Source organism: Saccostrea cucullata, unplaced genomic scaffold, assembly GCF_032062105.1.
Source record: "Saccostrea cucullata isolate Sc308-1 unplaced genomic scaffold, CSIRO_AGI_Scuc_v1 ctg217, whole genome shotgun sequence".
Taxonomy (NCBI): Eukaryota; Metazoa; Mollusca; class Bivalvia; order Ostreida; family Ostreidae; genus Saccostrea; species Saccostrea cuccullata.
Window position 1 is genome coordinate 374014 of NW_026936638.1, and position 17859 is coordinate 391872.

General features: G+C 38.4%; 3 long non-coding RNA genes across 4 annotated transcripts; all 3 read right to left on the reverse strand.

The window, feature by feature from the left end:
• Nucleotides 1-2967: 2967 nt before the first annotated feature.
• Nucleotides 2968-4195, reverse strand: LOC134246051 (uncharacterized). The gene is made up of 5 exons (XR_009987569.1): nt 4153-4195; nt 3968-4043; nt 3761-3858; nt 3554-3615; nt 2968-3454 (listed from the first exon to the last, which is right to left on the reverse strand). It is a non-coding gene; the product is annotated as an uncharacterized LOC134246051 (long non-coding RNA).
• A 37-nt stretch (nt 4196-4232) lies between these two features.
• On the reverse strand, nt 4233-5408 carry LOC134246050 (uncharacterized). 2 transcript variants are annotated; one of them, XR_009987568.1, is made up of 4 exons: nt 5085-5408; nt 4883-4980; nt 4674-4732; nt 4233-4574 (listed from the first exon to the last, which is right to left on the reverse strand). It is a non-coding gene; the product is annotated as an uncharacterized LOC134246050 (long non-coding RNA). The 2 variants fall into 2 exon arrangements; XR_009987567.1 differs by having other exon boundaries at nt 4674-4735; nt 5085-5406.
• Nucleotides 5409-5711: 303 nt separating this feature from the next.
• On the reverse strand, nt 5712-6534 carry LOC134246052 (uncharacterized). Its single transcript, XR_009987570.1, has 3 exons — nt 6436-6534; nt 6231-6292; nt 5712-6132 (listed from the first exon to the last, which is right to left on the reverse strand). It is a non-coding gene; the product is annotated as an uncharacterized LOC134246052 (long non-coding RNA).
• Nucleotides 6535-17859: the final 11325 nt, after the last annotated feature.

The window sequence follows — 17859 nt, forward strand, 5'->3', positions numbered from 1 at the left end:
AATCGTGAAACTGTATTTATCAGATAGTCTATGTTTTGCGATCGCAAATGATAGTTTTCGGTGTTAAGTATAGTTTACGGTTGTGAAACATAGATTATCGCGTTAACTATAGTTTACAGATGTAAAATATAGATTAACGTTGTTAACTATAGTTTACAGTCCGTAAACTATAGTTTACAACCGGTAAACCTAATTTATCGATTGTGAAACTATGATTTGCTCATTTTTGTGAATTTGGCGTGCCATAAAAAATTCTAAATTCTGGTGTTTACATCCCAACCCTACCCAATCCCCCCAAAATTCTTTAAATTGGTTTGTAAAAAAAGGTACATGTTCATAATTTTCAACACAACAATAAAATATTTCTAAATATATTTAACAAAACAAAAAAACTAAAATAAAACTCATTATTTAAATAATGGAAATTCCAGCAAATTTATGGTGTATTTCGTTGCCATGGCAACTGAAATGAAATTTTTATAATCATTTTTAGAAACAACACAATACTTGCTTTCAGAATATATATACATTGGTATATACAAAAATTACAAGAAATACCTCAAAATATGCATTGAATATCAATTTTTCTAGAAATGCCATAAATCTTTGCCATGGAAGGGGTTAAATAGTAAGAGTAAAATAACACATTCCTAAAGCTAGCTCATGTACATGAATTAACACACCAATTTAATATTCAAATAAAGGGAGTTATGATTGAGCATGCTCAGTAAAAAGCTGTGAGATAGGAATAGTTTGAAGCAAAACCCGCTTGCATTAAAAACCATCTCCCAGAGACAAGGATTCTGTGCCTCCACAAGAAGGGTTTCTGTGAGAGAGGATTCCTCACTCCAGACTCAGAATCTGTGTCTGTGTATATGGTAATCCAGAACCCATGCAGTTTTTAAAAACCCATGCAGGTTCCGTGTCTTAGCCAATTAATTGCCTATTCCACCTCTACATTTTGTACTGGGGACCACTCTTTCTGAATGCAAATATATATATATATAATTTTTGAAAATATCTCACCTCTTCAGTGTTTTATGGGCATTTTAGTATGCCATCCAAAACGTTGTTACTCACTGAAAACGTAATGACGTCGTGTGTATCTAGTTCAATTTCCAAACATTAAAATTACCTATTATTTAAATGTCCTTAATCATTTTGACAAATATAAACAACTTGAGAAAATATTAAATTTTTTCTTCCAAGCCACTAGTAATCCCTATGGGAATTCACATGTTATTACTATATCCATTTTATTTTAGAGCAGATCTAATAATTTTGTAAAGGGTGGATGGCATCTGATTATGGAAACCCGTGGGTGATTACACTTCGTTCCTTTCTCCATCACATCTGACAATGGGGATCTAAACAAAATCTAGGAACAGTTTATAATGCATTGAGTGGAAAAAATAAGACTTGTTTAAATCCACACAAATTATTCTTTTTGTATAAAAACAATCTAGTTCATTTTATAACTGTAAAATTTTAAACATTAAAAGAGAGAGAAAGAGATGTCAAAGAAAAAGGATTTTTTTCTCAAGTTGTGATTGGATTGATCAACTTTAATTGACCAATCAGCAATTGTTTTTTAAAATGACGATATTTGCGTTCATGACATATTTCAACACTTTACTCTTGTAAACGAAAAAAGCAAGTACATATGTAAACAACAATCATATGTCATCCAAAATCTTAAGATATATGCAAAATATGAATTCGAACCTATATTGAAGATGTAGATTTGCACATTTTTTAAAAATAACAAATGAAGAATCAATACCTTCTTCTTCCTGGTAATTATTCTTTGAAAATTACATGATTTAACTGCGCTATTTATTTCTGATGATGACGCAGTTTGTCCTATTCAAAATTCAAGATCACATGAAGAAAACAATCCTGTCTTTTCACAGCACTGTATGCCAAGAGTAGCATATCAGAAACCCTTAGCTAGCAAAAATGCTAGATGAGGTGCCAGCAAAGGCTTTCAAGATTCATCTTCCCGTGCGCCCTTGCGAACTTAGCCTGGGACAAAAAGGTGCCCAGTATCCGTCTGCTTCCACGTGGAGGCATCGCATAGGACTTGTTGTGGAGAGGCTATGTACTGGCAGGGGAAGACATTCCCTTTTCGCATATATTGCTGCTAGCCAGCGGTGATGGCTGAAAGCGAGAGGTGACAAGCACACAGACACTAACACCAACACACTAGATGCGTCACACAACATTAAGCAGACTGTTAGTAGTTTTAGTAGCTTCTTAGTAGGGGTGGGACAATACTCAGATCTTGCGATATTATATGTATCTTGAAAATAACATAACACTTCTACGTATCTCGACATTATGATAAATAATAAAACTATTTTGAAAAAAAATTTTTTATTTTTTGTTTTGACTTAAAGTCAACAAATTATTCTATATATCAAATCATCACAGTGCTTTAAAATTAATTTTTGAAGCTCATCAATTTCACTAGAGATTTACAAAAGCAATAACGTGTACCGATTCATTTGACAAATGTCTATAAACAAGTTGACTACAAGAACACTGTCATGACTAAAAAATTCACTTAAAAAAATAGGTAGATTATTAATAATTGCTGAAAGTTTTAAAATTTCAAATTCTAGAAATTAGAGAACCCATGCTTTGTAATGAGCTGTTGGTACTAACAATAATATCAAACGTTGTGGAAATGATACTTTCTGTGTATAACACACTTTACATCCTGAACTTTTCTTGTCCTATCTTATCTGAGGATGCTTAAAAGTGAATATATTTTACCCCTTATTTACGACTTATTAGTTCTAAAGGGTGTTTTCAATATCAATATCAACTCTACGTTTCGCACAAGCCATCATTTTCCAAGGACACCTACTTTCACTTTCAATTTTTTGGTAGATCATTCATATATCGTTTCATTACAATATTTTGATGCACGTATTGTAAACCATATCTTAGAGGAAAATATCGGTATGTATCAGTTTATCATCCCACCCCTATTTGTTACGATGATTTATTGGTAGTTGGTTAGGATGATTTGTTAGGATGAATTGTTAGAGTTATTTGTTAGATTAGTTTGTTAGAGTGAGCTCTTCATCTGCAGCTGGGTGGGTGGGTAGGTGCTCCAGCTTGTACCACGTCCAAGTGCCTGAAAATATACAACTGAGAGGAGATTAGTAAAAATTTAAAACAATGAAACAAAGCACACAAATTCAATGAAATTACAACAAAATGAATGTTAAGGGTAGGGGATGGTTAGTTCTGTTAGATTAGGGAAGTGCTCAGAAGACAGAGAAGAGACAGAAGGAAAGAAATAAATTCAAAATGCTTCTCTGTTATGCTTCCTGGTAGTGGAATTGGAACCTCGGCCGGGCTGGGCTGCGTTGGGCTGAGCTGGATCCCCTGCTGGGCTGGGGCTGTGGAGGACTGGGCTGGGCTTGGCTGCTGGCTGCGCATCCTGTCAATTGGAAAACAAGAGGTCAGATGCTGATAGGTCAACATTTTTTGGCAAGGCAAAGATCACAAAAGGCCGCAAGATGTACATTGTCAATCTTACCTCCTCTTCTTTTCTTGACTACAGTTGGAATCCTTCCGGGTCAGCATACACCTCCTCTTCTGCTAACAAAGCAGAATCAAAACATCAAAACAACTTCCTAGTTTACAAGATTTCAGCGAGTGCAAAAAGCAAAGTTAATGTACCTTTCAACACGAACACGCACTAATGAAATTGGACACACTGCAAGAATTTCATACTGCGTCTTACCTACACATTAGGGATTGACCGCAGTGCATTGCAGAACTGCTGCCTACTGGTGACAGTCTGCTCTTCTTGGGAATAGAGGGCTGCATCACACCGCATACCTACAGTACACAGACAAGACATCAAGAGAGATCACAGTCTTCATCAAGTGAGGTGAGATGAGTAAAACATGAATCAACACAGTAAATTCAGGTTGGACATGAATCTTACCCTCTCTTCCATGTGCGGTCGCAGTCGATCCTTGCTCCCCAGAATGCTGCTGTACGTGTGGTTGTGATCGACGCTCCTGAAAACACAGAAAAACAAGAGGTCAAAAGAAGAACCCTAGCTGCTCTGATCAAGTTGTAATGTAAAACAGGGATGTAGAAGTGCTACAAAACAAGCCCGTTACTCACCGCCTTGGCCAATGTTGGCTGCTAGACAAAGCTGGGCGATGGGCTCTTCCTCTTCATCTGGGCCGCTGGCTGGCTGGCTGGCTGGCTGGGTGCTCCAGTGTTGTACCATGTCCGAGTGCCTGAAAATATACAACTGAGAGGAGATTAGTAAAAATTTGAAACAATGAAACAAAGCACACAAATTCAATGAAATTACAACAAAATGAATGTTAGGGGTAGGGGATGGTTAGTTCTGTTAGATTAGGGAAGTGCTCAGAAGACAGAGAAGAGACAGAAGGAAAGAAATAAATTCAAAATGCTTCTCTGTTATGCTTCCTGGTAGTGGAATTGGAACCTCGGCATGGCTGGGCTGAGTTTGGCTGAGCTGGATCCCCTCCTGGGCTGGGGCGGACTGGGCTGGGCTTGGCTGCTGGCTGCGCATCCTGTCAATTGGAAAACAAGAGGTCAGATGCTGATAGGTCAACATTTTTTGGCAAGGTAAAGATCACAAAAGGCTGCAAGATGTACATTGTCAATCTTACCTCCTCTTCTCTTCTTGACTGCAGTTGGAATCCTTCCGGCTCAGCATACACCTCCTCTTCTGCTAACAAAGCAGAATCAAAACATCAAAACAACTTCCTACAGTTTACAAGATTTCAGCGAGTGCAAAAAGCAAAGTTAAGGTACCTTTCAACACGAACGCGCACTAATGAAATTGGACACACTGCAAGAATTTCATACTGCGTCTTACCTACACATTAGGGATTGACCGCAGTGCATTGCAGAACTGCTGCCTACTGGTGACAGTCTGCTCTTCTTGGGAATAGAGGGCTGCATCACACCGCATACCTACAGTACACAGACAAGACATCAAGAGAGATCACAGTCTTCATCAAGTGAGATGAGTAAAACATAAATCAACACAGTAAATTCAGGTTGGACATGAATCTTACCCTCTCTTCCATGTGCGGTCGCAGTCGATCCTTGCTCCCCAGAATGCTGCTGTACATGTGGTTGTGATCGACGCTCCTGAAAACACAGAAAAACAAGAGGTCAAAAGAAGAACCCTAGCTGCTCTGATCAAGTTGTAATGCAAAACAGGGATCCAGAAGTGCTACAAAACAAGCCCGTTACTCACCGCCTTGGCCAAGGTTGGCTGCTAAACAAAGCTGGGCGATGGGCTCCTTCCTCTTCATCTGTGGCTGGGCGGCTGGCTCGCTGGGTGCGCCCGCGTTGTACCACGTCCAAGTGCCTGAAAATATACAACCGAGACGAGATTAGTAAAAATTCAAAACAATGAAACAAATATACAACGGAATGCTGCTGTACGTGTGGTTGTGATCGACACTCCCGAAAACACAGAAAAACAAGAGGTCAAAAGTCTGCTCTTCTTGGGAATAGAGGGCTGCATCACACCGCATACCTACAGTACACAGACAAGACATCAAGAGAGATCACAGTCTTCATCAATTGAGATGAGTAAAACATAAATCAACACAGTAGAGAACTCTAGCTGCTCTGATCAAGTTGTAATGCAAAACAGGGATCCAGAAGTGCTAAAAAAGAAGCCCGTTACTCACCGCCTTGGCCAATGTTGGCTGCTAGACAAAGCTGGGCGATGGGCTCCTTCCTCTTCATCTGTGGCTGGGCGGCTGGCTGGCTGGGTGCTCCCGCGTTGTACCACGTCCGAGTGCCTGAAAATATACAACTGAGACGAGATTAGTAAAAATACAAAACAATGAAACAAAGCACACAAATTCAATGAAATTACAACAAAATGAATGTTAGGGGTAGGGGATGGTTAGTTCTGTTAGATTAGGGAAGTGCTGAAGACAGAGAAGAGACAGAAGGAAAGAAATAAATTCAAAATGCTTCTCTGTTATGCTTCCTGGTAGTGGAATTGGAACCTCGGCTGGGCTGGGCTGCGTTGGGCTGAGCTGGATCCCCTCCTGGGCTGGGGCTGGGGCGGACTGGGCTGGGCTTGGCTGCTGGCTGCGCATCCTGTCAATTGGAAAACAAGAGGTCAGATGCTGATAGGTCAACATTTTTGGCTAGGCAAAGATCACAAAAGGCTGCAAGATGTACATTGTCAATCTTACCTCCTCTTCTCTTCTTGACTGCAGTTGGAATCCTTCCGGGTCAGCATACACCTCCTCTTCTGCTAACAAAGGAGAATCAAAACATCAAAACAACTTCCTAGTTTACAAGTTCAGCGAGTGCAAAAAGCAAAGTTAAGATAACTTTCAACACGAATGCGCACTAATAAAATTGGACACACTGCAAGAATTTCATACTGCGTCTTACCTACACATTAGGGATTGACCGCAGTGCATTGCAGAACTGCTGCCTACTGGTGACAGTCTGCTCTTCTTAGGAATAGAGGGCTGCATCACACCGCATACCTACAGTACACAAACCAGACATCAAGAGAGATCACAGTCTTCATCAAGTGAGGTGAGATGAGTAAAACATGAATCAACACAGTAAATTCAGGTTGGACATGAATCTTACCCTCTCTTTCATGTGCGGTCGCAGTCGATCCTTGCTCCCCAGAATGCTGCTGTACATGTGGTTGTGATCGACGCCCCTGAAAACACAGAAAAACAAGAGGTCAAAAGAAGAACCCTAGCTGCTCTGATCAAGTTGTAATGCAAAACAGGGATCCAGAAGTGCAAAAAAAGAAGCGCATTACTCACCGCCTTGGCCAGTGTTGGCTGCTAGACAAAGCTGGGCGATGGGCTCCTTCCTCTTCATCTGTGGCTGGCTGGCTGGGTGGCGGCTGGCTGGGTGCTACTGCGTTGTACCACGTCCAAGTGCCTGAAAATATACAACTGAGACGAGATTAGTAAAAATTCAAAACAATGAAACAAATATACAACGGAATGCTGCTGTACGTGTGGTTGTGATCGACACTCCCGAAAACACAGAAAAACAAGAGGTCAAAAGAAGAACCCTAGCTGCTCTGATCAAGTTGTAATGCAAAACAGGGATCCAGAAGTGCTAAAAAAGAAGCCCGTTACTCACCGCCTTGTCCAATGTTGGCTGCTAGACAAAGCTGGGCGATGGGCTCCTTCCTCTTCATCTGCGGCTGGGCGGCTTGCTGACTGGGTGCTCCCGGGTTGTACCACGTCCGAGTGCGTGAAAATATACAACTGAGACGAGATTAATAAAAATTCAAAACAATGAAACAAAGCACACAAATTCAATGAAATTACAACAAAATGAATGTTAGGGGTAGGGGATGGTTAGTTCTGTTAGATTAGGGAAGTGCTCTGAAGACGACAGAAGGAAAGAAATAAATTGAAAATGCTTCTCTGTTATGCTTCCTGGTAGTGGAATTAGAACCTCGGCTGGGCTGGGCTGCGTTGGGCTGAGCTGGATCCCCTACTGGGCGGGGGCTGTAGAGGACTGGGCTGGGCTTGGCTGCTTGCTGTGCATCCTGTCAATTGGAAAACAAGAGGTCAGATGCTGATAGGTCAACATTTTTGGCTAGGCAAAGATCACAAAAGGCTGCAAGATGTACATTGTCAATCTTACCTCCTCTTCTCTTCTTGACTGCAGTTGGAATCCTTCCGGCTCAGCATACACCTCCTCTTCTGCTAACAAAGCAGAATCAAAACATCAAAACAACTTCCTACAGTTTACAAGATTTCAGCGAGTGCAAAAAGCAAAGTTAAGATAACTTTCAACACGAATGCGCACTAATAAAATTGGACACACTGCAAGAATTTCATACTGCGTCTTACCTACACATTAGGGATTGACCGCAGTGCATTGCAGAACTGCTGCCTACTGGTGAATGTCTGCTCTTCTTGGGAATAGAGGGCTGCATCACACCGCATACCTACAGTACACAGACAAGACATCAAGAGAGATCACAGTCTTCATCAAGTGAGATGAGTAAAACATAAATCAACACAGTAAATTCAGGTTGGACATGAATCTTACCCTCTCTTCCATGTGCGGTCGCAGTCGATCCTTGCTCCCCAGAATGCTGCTGCACATGTGGTTGTGATCGACACTCCTGAAAACACAGAAAAACAAGAGGTCAAAAGAAGAACCCTAGCTGCTCTGATCAAGTTGTAATGTAAAACAGGGATGTAGAAGTGCTACAAAACAAGCCCGTTACTCACCGCCTTGGCCAATGTTGGCTGCTAGACAAAGCTGGGCGATGGGCTCTTCCTCTTCATCTGTGGCTGGGCCGCTGGCTGGCTGGCTGGCTGGCTGGCTGGGTGCTCCAGTGTTGTACCATGTCCGAGTGCCTGAAAATATACAACTGAGAGGAGATTAGTAAAAATTCAAAACAATGAAACAAAGCACACAAATTCAATGAAATTACAACAAAATGAATGTTAGGGGTAGGGGATGGTTAGTTCTGTTAGATTAGGGAAGTGCTCAGAAGACAGAGAAGAGACAGAAGGAAAGAAATGAATTGAAAATGCTTCTCTGTTATGCTCCCTGGTAGTGGAATTGGAACCTCGGCCAGGCTGGGCTGCGTTGGGCTGAGCTGGATCCCCTGCTGGGCTGGGGCTGTGGAGGACTGGGCTGGGCTTGGCTGGGCTTGGCTGCTGGCTGTGCATCCTGTCAATTGGAAAACAAGAGGTCAGATGCTGATAGGTCAACATTTTTTGGCAAGGCAAAGATCATAAAAGGCTGCAAGATGTACATTGTCAATCTTACCTCCTCTTCTCTTCTTGACTGCAGTTGGAATCCTTCCGGGTCAGCATATACCTCCTCTTCTGCTAACAAAGCAGAATCCAAACATCAAAACAATTTCCTACAGTTTACAAGATTTCAGCGAGTGCAAAAAGCAAAGTTAAGATACCTTTCAACACGAACGCGCACTAATGAAATTGGACACACTGCAAGAATTTCATACTGCGTCTTACCTACACATTAGGGATTGACCGCAGTGCATTGCAGAACTGCTGCCTACTGGTGACAGTCTGCTCTTCTGGGGAATAGAGGGCTGCATCACACCGCATACCTACAGTACACAAACCAGACATCAAGAGAGATCACAGTCTTCATCAAGTGAGATGAGTAAAACATGAAACACAGTAAATTCAGGTTGGACATGAATCTTACCCTCTCTTCCATGTGCGGTCGCAGTCCATCCTTGCTCCCCAGAATGCTGCTGTACGTGTGGTTGTGATCGACGCTCCTGAAAACACAGAAAAACAAGAGGTCAAAAGAAGAACCCTAGCTGCTCTGATCAAGTTGTAATGCAAAACAGGGATCCAGAAGTGCTAAAAAAGAAGCCCGTTACTCACCGCCTTGGCCAATGTTGGCTGCTAGACAAAGTTGGGCGATGGGCTCCTTCCTCTTCATCTGTGGCTGGGCATGGCTGGGTGCTCCCGCGTTGTACCACGTCCGAGTGCCTGAAAATATACAACTGAGAGGAGATTAGTAAAAATTTGAAACAATGAAACAAAGCACACAAATTCAATGAAATTACAACAAAATGAGTGTTAGGGGTAGGGGATGGTTAGTTCTGTTAGATTAGGGAAGTGCTCAGAAGACAGAGAAGAGACAGAAGGAAAGAAATAAATTGAAAATGCTTCTCTGTTATTCTTCCTGGTAGTGGAATTGAAACCTCTGCTGGGCTGGGCTGCGTTGGGCTGAGCTGGATCCCCTGCTCGGCTGGGGCTGTGGCGGACTGGGCTTCGCTCTGCTGTTGGTTGCGCATACTGCCAATTGGAGAACAAGAGGTCAGATGCTGATACTGTCAACATCATTTGGCAAGGTAAAGATCACAAAAGGCTGCAAGATGTACATTGTGAATCTTACCTCCTCTTCTCTTCTTGCCTGCTGTTGGGATCCTTCCGGGTTAGCATTCATCTCCTCCTCTTTGAAATCCCTTTGAAATGTTGTTGTACGTCTTGCAGGGATCAACGCTCCTGAAAACACAGAAAAACTGGAGATCAAAGAAGCCCCCTGGCTGCTCTGATCAAGTTATAATGCAAAACTGGGATCCAGAAGTGCTACAAAAGCAGCCCGTAACTTAACACCTTGGGCAATGTGGGCTTCTGTACAAACTGTTGCTAAGTACTGAACTCCTTCATTTGAAGGACTTGCCATAACTACATGTATTGCATAATCCCTTAATCCACTTTATCGAAGGATACTTTGTGGCAAGTTTAATTAAAATTTAGCCTAGTTGTTTGAAGTTCTGGTGAATAATTTGAAAACGTAAAATGATTACAGACAACTAATGACAAACACACACCCAGACTCTTCTTGAACAGAAAATCATGTTCACTTTACCCTTCAGCTCAGCTATGTACCCCCCCCCCCCACCTTTTCAAGTACCTCTGATCCAGGGGCCCAAAAATTAACCATTTTGGAAAAGGCAGCTTTCTTCATCATAAATATGTACTTAAATCATTGGCATAATACCCAGGAGCAATTGAAAATATTTTTAAAGAATTCACGCATTTTCATTATACATGTATAAACATTAGAGCCCCGCCCTAACACAAGAAGCCCTGAAATTCACAAATCTCAAAGAGGCATCCTTCCTCCTCATAACTATGTACATAATTAATTAGTTTAATACCAAGGCGCAGAAAAGAAGATTTTCAAAGATTTTCACTATATAATCTTTATAGTCCCGTCCTAGCACTAGAAACCCTGACCCTGGGTCACAATTTTGGAAGAAGCAGCCTTATTCAACATAACTATGCACTTGGTTAGTTTATTTAATGTCCATTAGCAAAGAAGAAGAATTTCAAAGAAATAATGCATTTTCACTATATATTATATAATCTATATGTATAGCCCCACCCTAGCACTAGAACACCGGACAATAGGGCCATGAAATTCACAATTTTAGAAGAGGCATGCAGTCTTATTCAACATACCTATGCACTTGGTTTGTTTAATTAATGCCCATGATCAGAGAAAAAGAATTTCAAAGAATTTATGTATTTTCACTATATAATCTATATAGCCCCACCCTAGCACTAGAACTTTAAAATCCTAACCGGTGGGGCCATGAGATTCACAATTTTGGAAGAGGCAGCTATATTCAACTTAACTATGCACTTGTTTAGTTTATTTAATGCCCAGGAGCAGAAAAGAAGAACTTCAAAGAAATTTTGCATTTTCATTATATAATCTATTAAGCCCCTCCCTAGCACTAGAATTCCTGACCCTGGGGCCATGAATTTCACAATTTTGGTAGATGCTGATTACAATCATACCAACAGTTTGACTGCTTGATGTCCAGGAGTAAAGAAGAAGATTTTTAAAGATTGTACTATAATTCTAACGGTTTTGGTCATGCCCCCAGGCCCCAGGGGGCATTGACCATGAAATTCACAATCTTTATTCCTCTTCACCCATAGATGCTATATGCCAAAATTGGTTGAAATTGGTTCTGCAGTTTCAGAGAAGAAGTTGAAAATGTTCAAATGTTAACGCACAACGGATGATGACGGACGAAAACGGATAGCAATAGGCACTCACCTGAGTTTACTCAGATGACTTAAAAATGGATACCCAAGCGAACCTAAAATACTTTAGACAAGACTTTTGTAGAAAAGTGGTAGATTTATGAATAAAATCAGTAGGTGGGAGATGGAGTGAAAAAGCGGTAGACTCCCGCCTAAATCGGTAGAGTTAACATATATATTGTATGTGAGAACAATATCCTGAAATAGATCCTCATCTTTAAAAAAATAATAGTGAGGTCAAGATAAGACAATAGAGACAAAGTTGAATATACAAGTAATTCTTGTAAAGATGTATCTTTTTTTAAGTTTGAAGTAACAGTTTCTTTGAAAATCAGTTAAATTCAAAATGGTGAAAAGTGGGGTGAACTCTATAATGAATGGCAATTTGTGAAATATTTGTGACAAATTGTAATAAAGTGGTGAATAGTAAGGCTAAGATAAAGGAAAAGGTCATAGCTCAGAAAATAATGACAATTTGTTGAAAAGTTCCCAGAAATCAGGGATAGACATTAAAACCTTTATATTCACTTGTCCTTCAGCCAAGTGAACTACAATTTTGACTTGTCCGAAGGTAAAACTTAGTTGCCCAAAATTTTTAAAGAAGAAAATTCAGTTACTGTATATTAATTTGTTAATTGTAAATATGAACTTTCAGAGTGACAAATTATATCTTTTTTGAACTTAACTGCCAGGGAAAATGTTGATATTGAAGTGATGCTACATTTAATTTTTTGTAAACATATGTTTACTACTTTCCTTTGTCATTTTCTATCCTGAGAACACACACAGCAATACAGGAATATTATTTTCCTACGAATTTTTCCCCGAAATTTAACTTTTCACCCTCGCTAAAAAGAAAATAGTACGTTGCCATGTTTTGAATCAAGATACATTGTGCACCGAGAATATTTATATTCAGAATCTGTAATAGTGAATAAATAACCTTTCACAATAGGAATGTAATGTAAGTTGTCAGATGGAGAGCATATTTTTGTAAACTACGAAAGAAAACAGAATAACATTAACCCGATTTCTTACAGAGGGTATACTCCAGAAACGGTACCGAGGGATTCCAAATGCAAAATTGGTGGAAATCAAGTGTTCAATTTATTGTGTTTATTGTTTATAAATTAATGTTGAATTTTAAAGTGTTTCTAACAAATATATCAGTACATCGATAGTTTCACTTGCCCGGACTAAAAATTACTTGTCCCGGGCCATCAAACTACCGTTAATGTCGATCCCTTATTGGCAATATGTATGAGTGAGCTGGTCTGATTATAATCAAAAGTTTATCATAACAAAATTTTAAATAATTATTTTCATACTGAGCTCAACACAAAATAAAGAAGAGTAATTAAAGTCTATGCCACATGAAAATTCAAGTAAAGGATGCCAGATTAAATATACCGACATAAATTTGAATTCATAATTTGAATCTTGATTAAAATCTTAATTCTCAAGAACAGTGTCTTTGAAACTGGGCTAAATGCAAGAAACGAGGCTAAATGCAAAATTTGACAGATGGAAGGTTGGAAGCTTAGAGGAGATAAAACTATTTAAATGTGGAACTCGAACCATTCTCACATGCAAAAGCCAATTCATGTAAACATGTCATGGTACAATTATTTATCTTATAGTTATTTTAATGAAGCCAAATATACTACAAGTAGTATGGATGGTCAGAAAGTTAATAACAAAGTCCTAATATTTTCAGTAAATATTTCCATTTCTATTTAATTTCTCTGTGATAACTATTTGAAAGTTGGTGGTGTTGATTTCTTCATAATTCTACCAGAATTTATCTCAAATCTCATGCGAGTTTTCTTTGTGTCTAAAGCTAATGAGGCCAGATTTGCATGTAAATCCATGCGACTGTCTTATGAGTTGTGGTCAGTATCACTGTGTCCACTCGTGCATGAAAAGTAAGACCTTGATCAAGCTATATAGCTTTATCAAGCTATATATACCTTTATCAGGGTATTGTGCTGGACCTGTTATTCTACACTTTTAAAATCTAAATCTACAATTTTATTTCACAAAGAAATGGAAATATAGGAATCACTGTCTCAGTATAGTATGCCATGGACATCAATGATACTGGTAAAAGTGGGATAATTTATGCATAGCTGGCTTCAACTGTTATGCAAATTATCCCAAATTTCTCACTATTATTGATGCCCTGGCATACTATACTAACTAGACAGTGATTCCTTCAGTATATCAAGTAGATAACTGAATTTAACCCCCTTCTCCTTCTCCCCACTCCCTGTTTGGAGTCATTGTGAAGAGAAACAAAGGAGTAAGAAGACAGATTTTTTTTTATTTCTCTTTTTTAAAAGATCATGAATCTGATTTATTCAAACACCCCCCTCACGCTTCTAAGAAAAAAAATATGGATCTCTTAATTGTCCCTCAGGTTAATACGACTGGTATATTGCAAGGGGATTTTTTTTTAAAAACACAGAAAGAGAAAAGTCGAAACGTGTTTGATATGTACAGCACTTATTAAAGATCCAACAGCATTTTGACCTAAAATTATCTGATAGAAATTATCTATTTATAGGAATGGGTTCTTCAAATATGGCTATAACCTATTTGGTCATGAATTATGATTGTTCGTCTAACTTTACCGCTAAACCCCTCGATATCAGAGTTTCCTAGAATTATACATTTCATACAAATCAACGATTTATAACAAACATACTCACAAAAATTCCTTCGTTTTATGAGTAATGTGCATCTTCTAATCTGTAGAGTCGATGAACCGTCTGAAATCGGACTGCCCGCCTTTACACGAACTTTACTCACGGTTTGCACGAGCTCGTAAAACCGGAAGTGTATTCAAATTACTTTTAAAAAATAATACATCATTTCTGGCCTTGATAATTATGAAATCTATACTGAATTTAAATAAATCAATTGTTATAATAAAATTTAATTTATTTTGGATTTTTTTTCTTGGAGGGCCAAATGAACCAAATGAAAAATGAGTGTTTCCGGTAGCATGACAAAAATTACATCCATTTGTAAATTGCTGCATGTTTAACATTCATTACATTCTATCAAAAAACATCAAAACTTATCAATTAATGAAATTTATTTCAACTACACTTAAAAAAAAAAACCTTTTCATACCTTTTTATTTATTTGTTTTTCACCCCCCCCCCCCCATTTTTATTCAAAACATACAAATCAAACTCATAAATTTTACAAGATAAACAATGCAAGGGCTGGGAGGCCAGGGAAAGCCAGAGACACAGAACAATCTACGATTCTTTGTAACGAACGTCGCATAAATCGAACATACCCCAGTAATTGTATTTATAGTGAGCGCTAAAGCGCTCGTGCATGAAAAACCAGTTTCTTAAGATACGAAGTTTCACTGAGAATACCGAAGTAAAAACGTAAAGAAATAAATTTTGCCTCTGCTTACTAACTTAACTTATTTTATACTATCATTTCCACAAAAACGGGATTTCTTCAACTTTCATGTGTTAATGCATGTAGCATTGGCTACTATAGTTCATATACTCATATTCTTTTTTTACAAAATATTTTATATTATTAATAAGTATTAAAATAAATGATAAATACTCTTAAATGAGTATTGAGATAAGTACTCTTAAAGAACCATATTCCTTCTCATAGGCCTAATGAGTTCTCCGTATTTTCATTTTGAGAGTATGAAAATTCACGAAACAATGACAACACTGTTTTTAGACCTACGTTTCTCGAATATCTAATTTTGTAACTCTTCGTTAACATGTTCATTTACATTTAATATTCCATTTGGACTACTAGTACATTGATATTGGTTTCAATAAAATTTCAAATAGTCCTCACCTTCACCTTCGATGTGACGCCCATTAATACAAAACTGCCTGGTTTTTCGGTGGACTGCCTCGAAAATGTCTCAAAAGATAAAATCGACAAATATTGTTAAAATTGCAATTTCAGTTATGTAGCGGATCCCTAGAACTGGGGGGGGGGGGGGGAGGGGGTGATGAATGACTGGCATCATACCTTATATTTGTGAGGAAACCTTTTAAATAGCAAAACTGAAAACACTAGTTCTTGGATAAATTGTTATCGGCTACAGGAGAGGTCGATCTTTTCGTATTTGCAGTACAAAGTGTGCATTTGGGAAATGAGAAGTTATTCATCAATTATTTTGATAAATAATTTTTCAATGATAAATTGATCAAACAACAAATTATTAGGGGAAATGCTTTAATTTTACTTACTGACGGTATTATCTTTAATTTTTCCTCTGATAGCAATTATTTTTTTTTATTAGATAGAATGAGTTCAACAGTAATTGTATGCAACGTGAATGAAAATTCTTTGGGTCATTTGCAGCTTTAGCATGCTCAAAACACTTGTTTTACTGGTAAACATTTCAATATTTATCCATTATTTTTACCATTGTTATTATTGTCAAACATTTCAATATTTATCCATTATTTTTACCATTGTTATTATTGTCAGTAAAATCATATGAATTTATCTTACACATTCATTCCCATGTTGCGATATTATGTTCACTCTACTGTATCTTGCGCTTTCCTTGGATGCTTAGTGTCCTTGTGAAATTGCTTTGTGAATGGTAAATTTTGTTTTAGTCGATATGATGCTTCTCATTTATCCTATTTGTGATGACATACATAATCATGCCTCTTAAAATGCGTCGAAATCATACTGGGAATTTTGGATATTCCGTACAGTAGAATGAGATTTCCAGTAGAACAAAATACATCTCAAGACGAACAATCGTTATTCTGGGAATTTTTTTCTGAGTGGATTCGAGCTTGTACATCTTTCTTATGGAAAATCATGCTTAACATATATATTACACATAACTTGAACTTGGATATCTCACACGATCAATAATTATCAATTAGTAATCCAAGTTACTGAGACTTAAAACACCCAATCCTCGCCGTTGGACAGTGCTCAACGTGTTGACTCAAGACCCCTGGCTTGCGAGGATGAAAACACCTGTACGATTGCATAATCCACTAAATAGTTTACAAAATTGATCCATCTCCAATGTTCCATTTTAAAGGAAAATATCTTTTTGGGCAGCAAAATAGTAGGGAATAAGCTGAGGTGCCTCTGGTACCCTCTACAGCTTTATGTTTTAACTATACCTGGTAGAAAAGCAATATACAAGTGAAATGTACATAAATATTTAATTTTTGAAATTGCTAAGACGTTTGCTCATATAAAATATGAGTAAGTTTACTTTTTTAAAAACATAAGCAAGACTCTTTATCCATTCCTTTATGTTTACATTATTATAATCATATTTATTTTATTTTATTATATAAGTTTGCATACAGCATACACTCGAGTAGTGTGGATTCAAGTCATGATTAAAAACCTTCGCAAGAACACCTCAGCCATGTTTAGTCATATGAATGTGGAGCCTCCTCAGACAGTTTAGATTCATTTTTTTTTCAAACTCATTACTACTAATCCCAAGACCATAAACTGAGAAAAGACTTAAGCCATAACAAGCTATTCAAAATCAACTTTTGACTTGAGTCTGTTCTCAGTTATGGTCCTCAGGCCTGGCGGTAGGATGGGGCTACAATAGGGCAAAGGTAAATATAACGGAGAAAAAATCTGATGATGAAGAATAGTATACTTAGGGTCATATTGATTCAGGTGAGCATTGTGGCCCATGACCCTTCGATATACTTCCTTCTACTTCACTGAAACTTTAAACATTTAAACTGTTCGGATGTCAAGCTCCATCTTTTTGTCCCCCCACTAAAAGTAGGTGATGTCAATTTCGGTCCGTCTGTCTGTCTTTAGTTCTGTCTTCTGTAACGCCTCGTTTCCACGCAATATCTCGAGAACCCTTAGAGCATTTGCAATAGAATTTTACACAATATTACTCCCTTTGGCCCAAGGAAGACCCCTATTAATTATGAGGTCAAAAGGTCAAAGATTAAGGTCATAAAGTCAAATATTTGGTCCGTCTTAACACGTTTCCGTGAGATGTCTGAGAAGCGCCTGAGCTTTTGCAATGAGACTTTATACTACAACTCTCTATGGTCTAAGGAAGACCCGTATATATTTTGAGGCCAAAATGTCAAAGTCCTGAAAGGTCAAGGTCGTAAATTCATACATTTCCTGCATGTGTGTGCAAAACTTTGATTTCCGGGCAAAATATCAAGAAGCTGCTGAGTTTTTTCAATTAATGTCATACCATCAATCGATCTTATGCTCCTTCCACCCTTCTTAAAGTGCCCCCTCGACC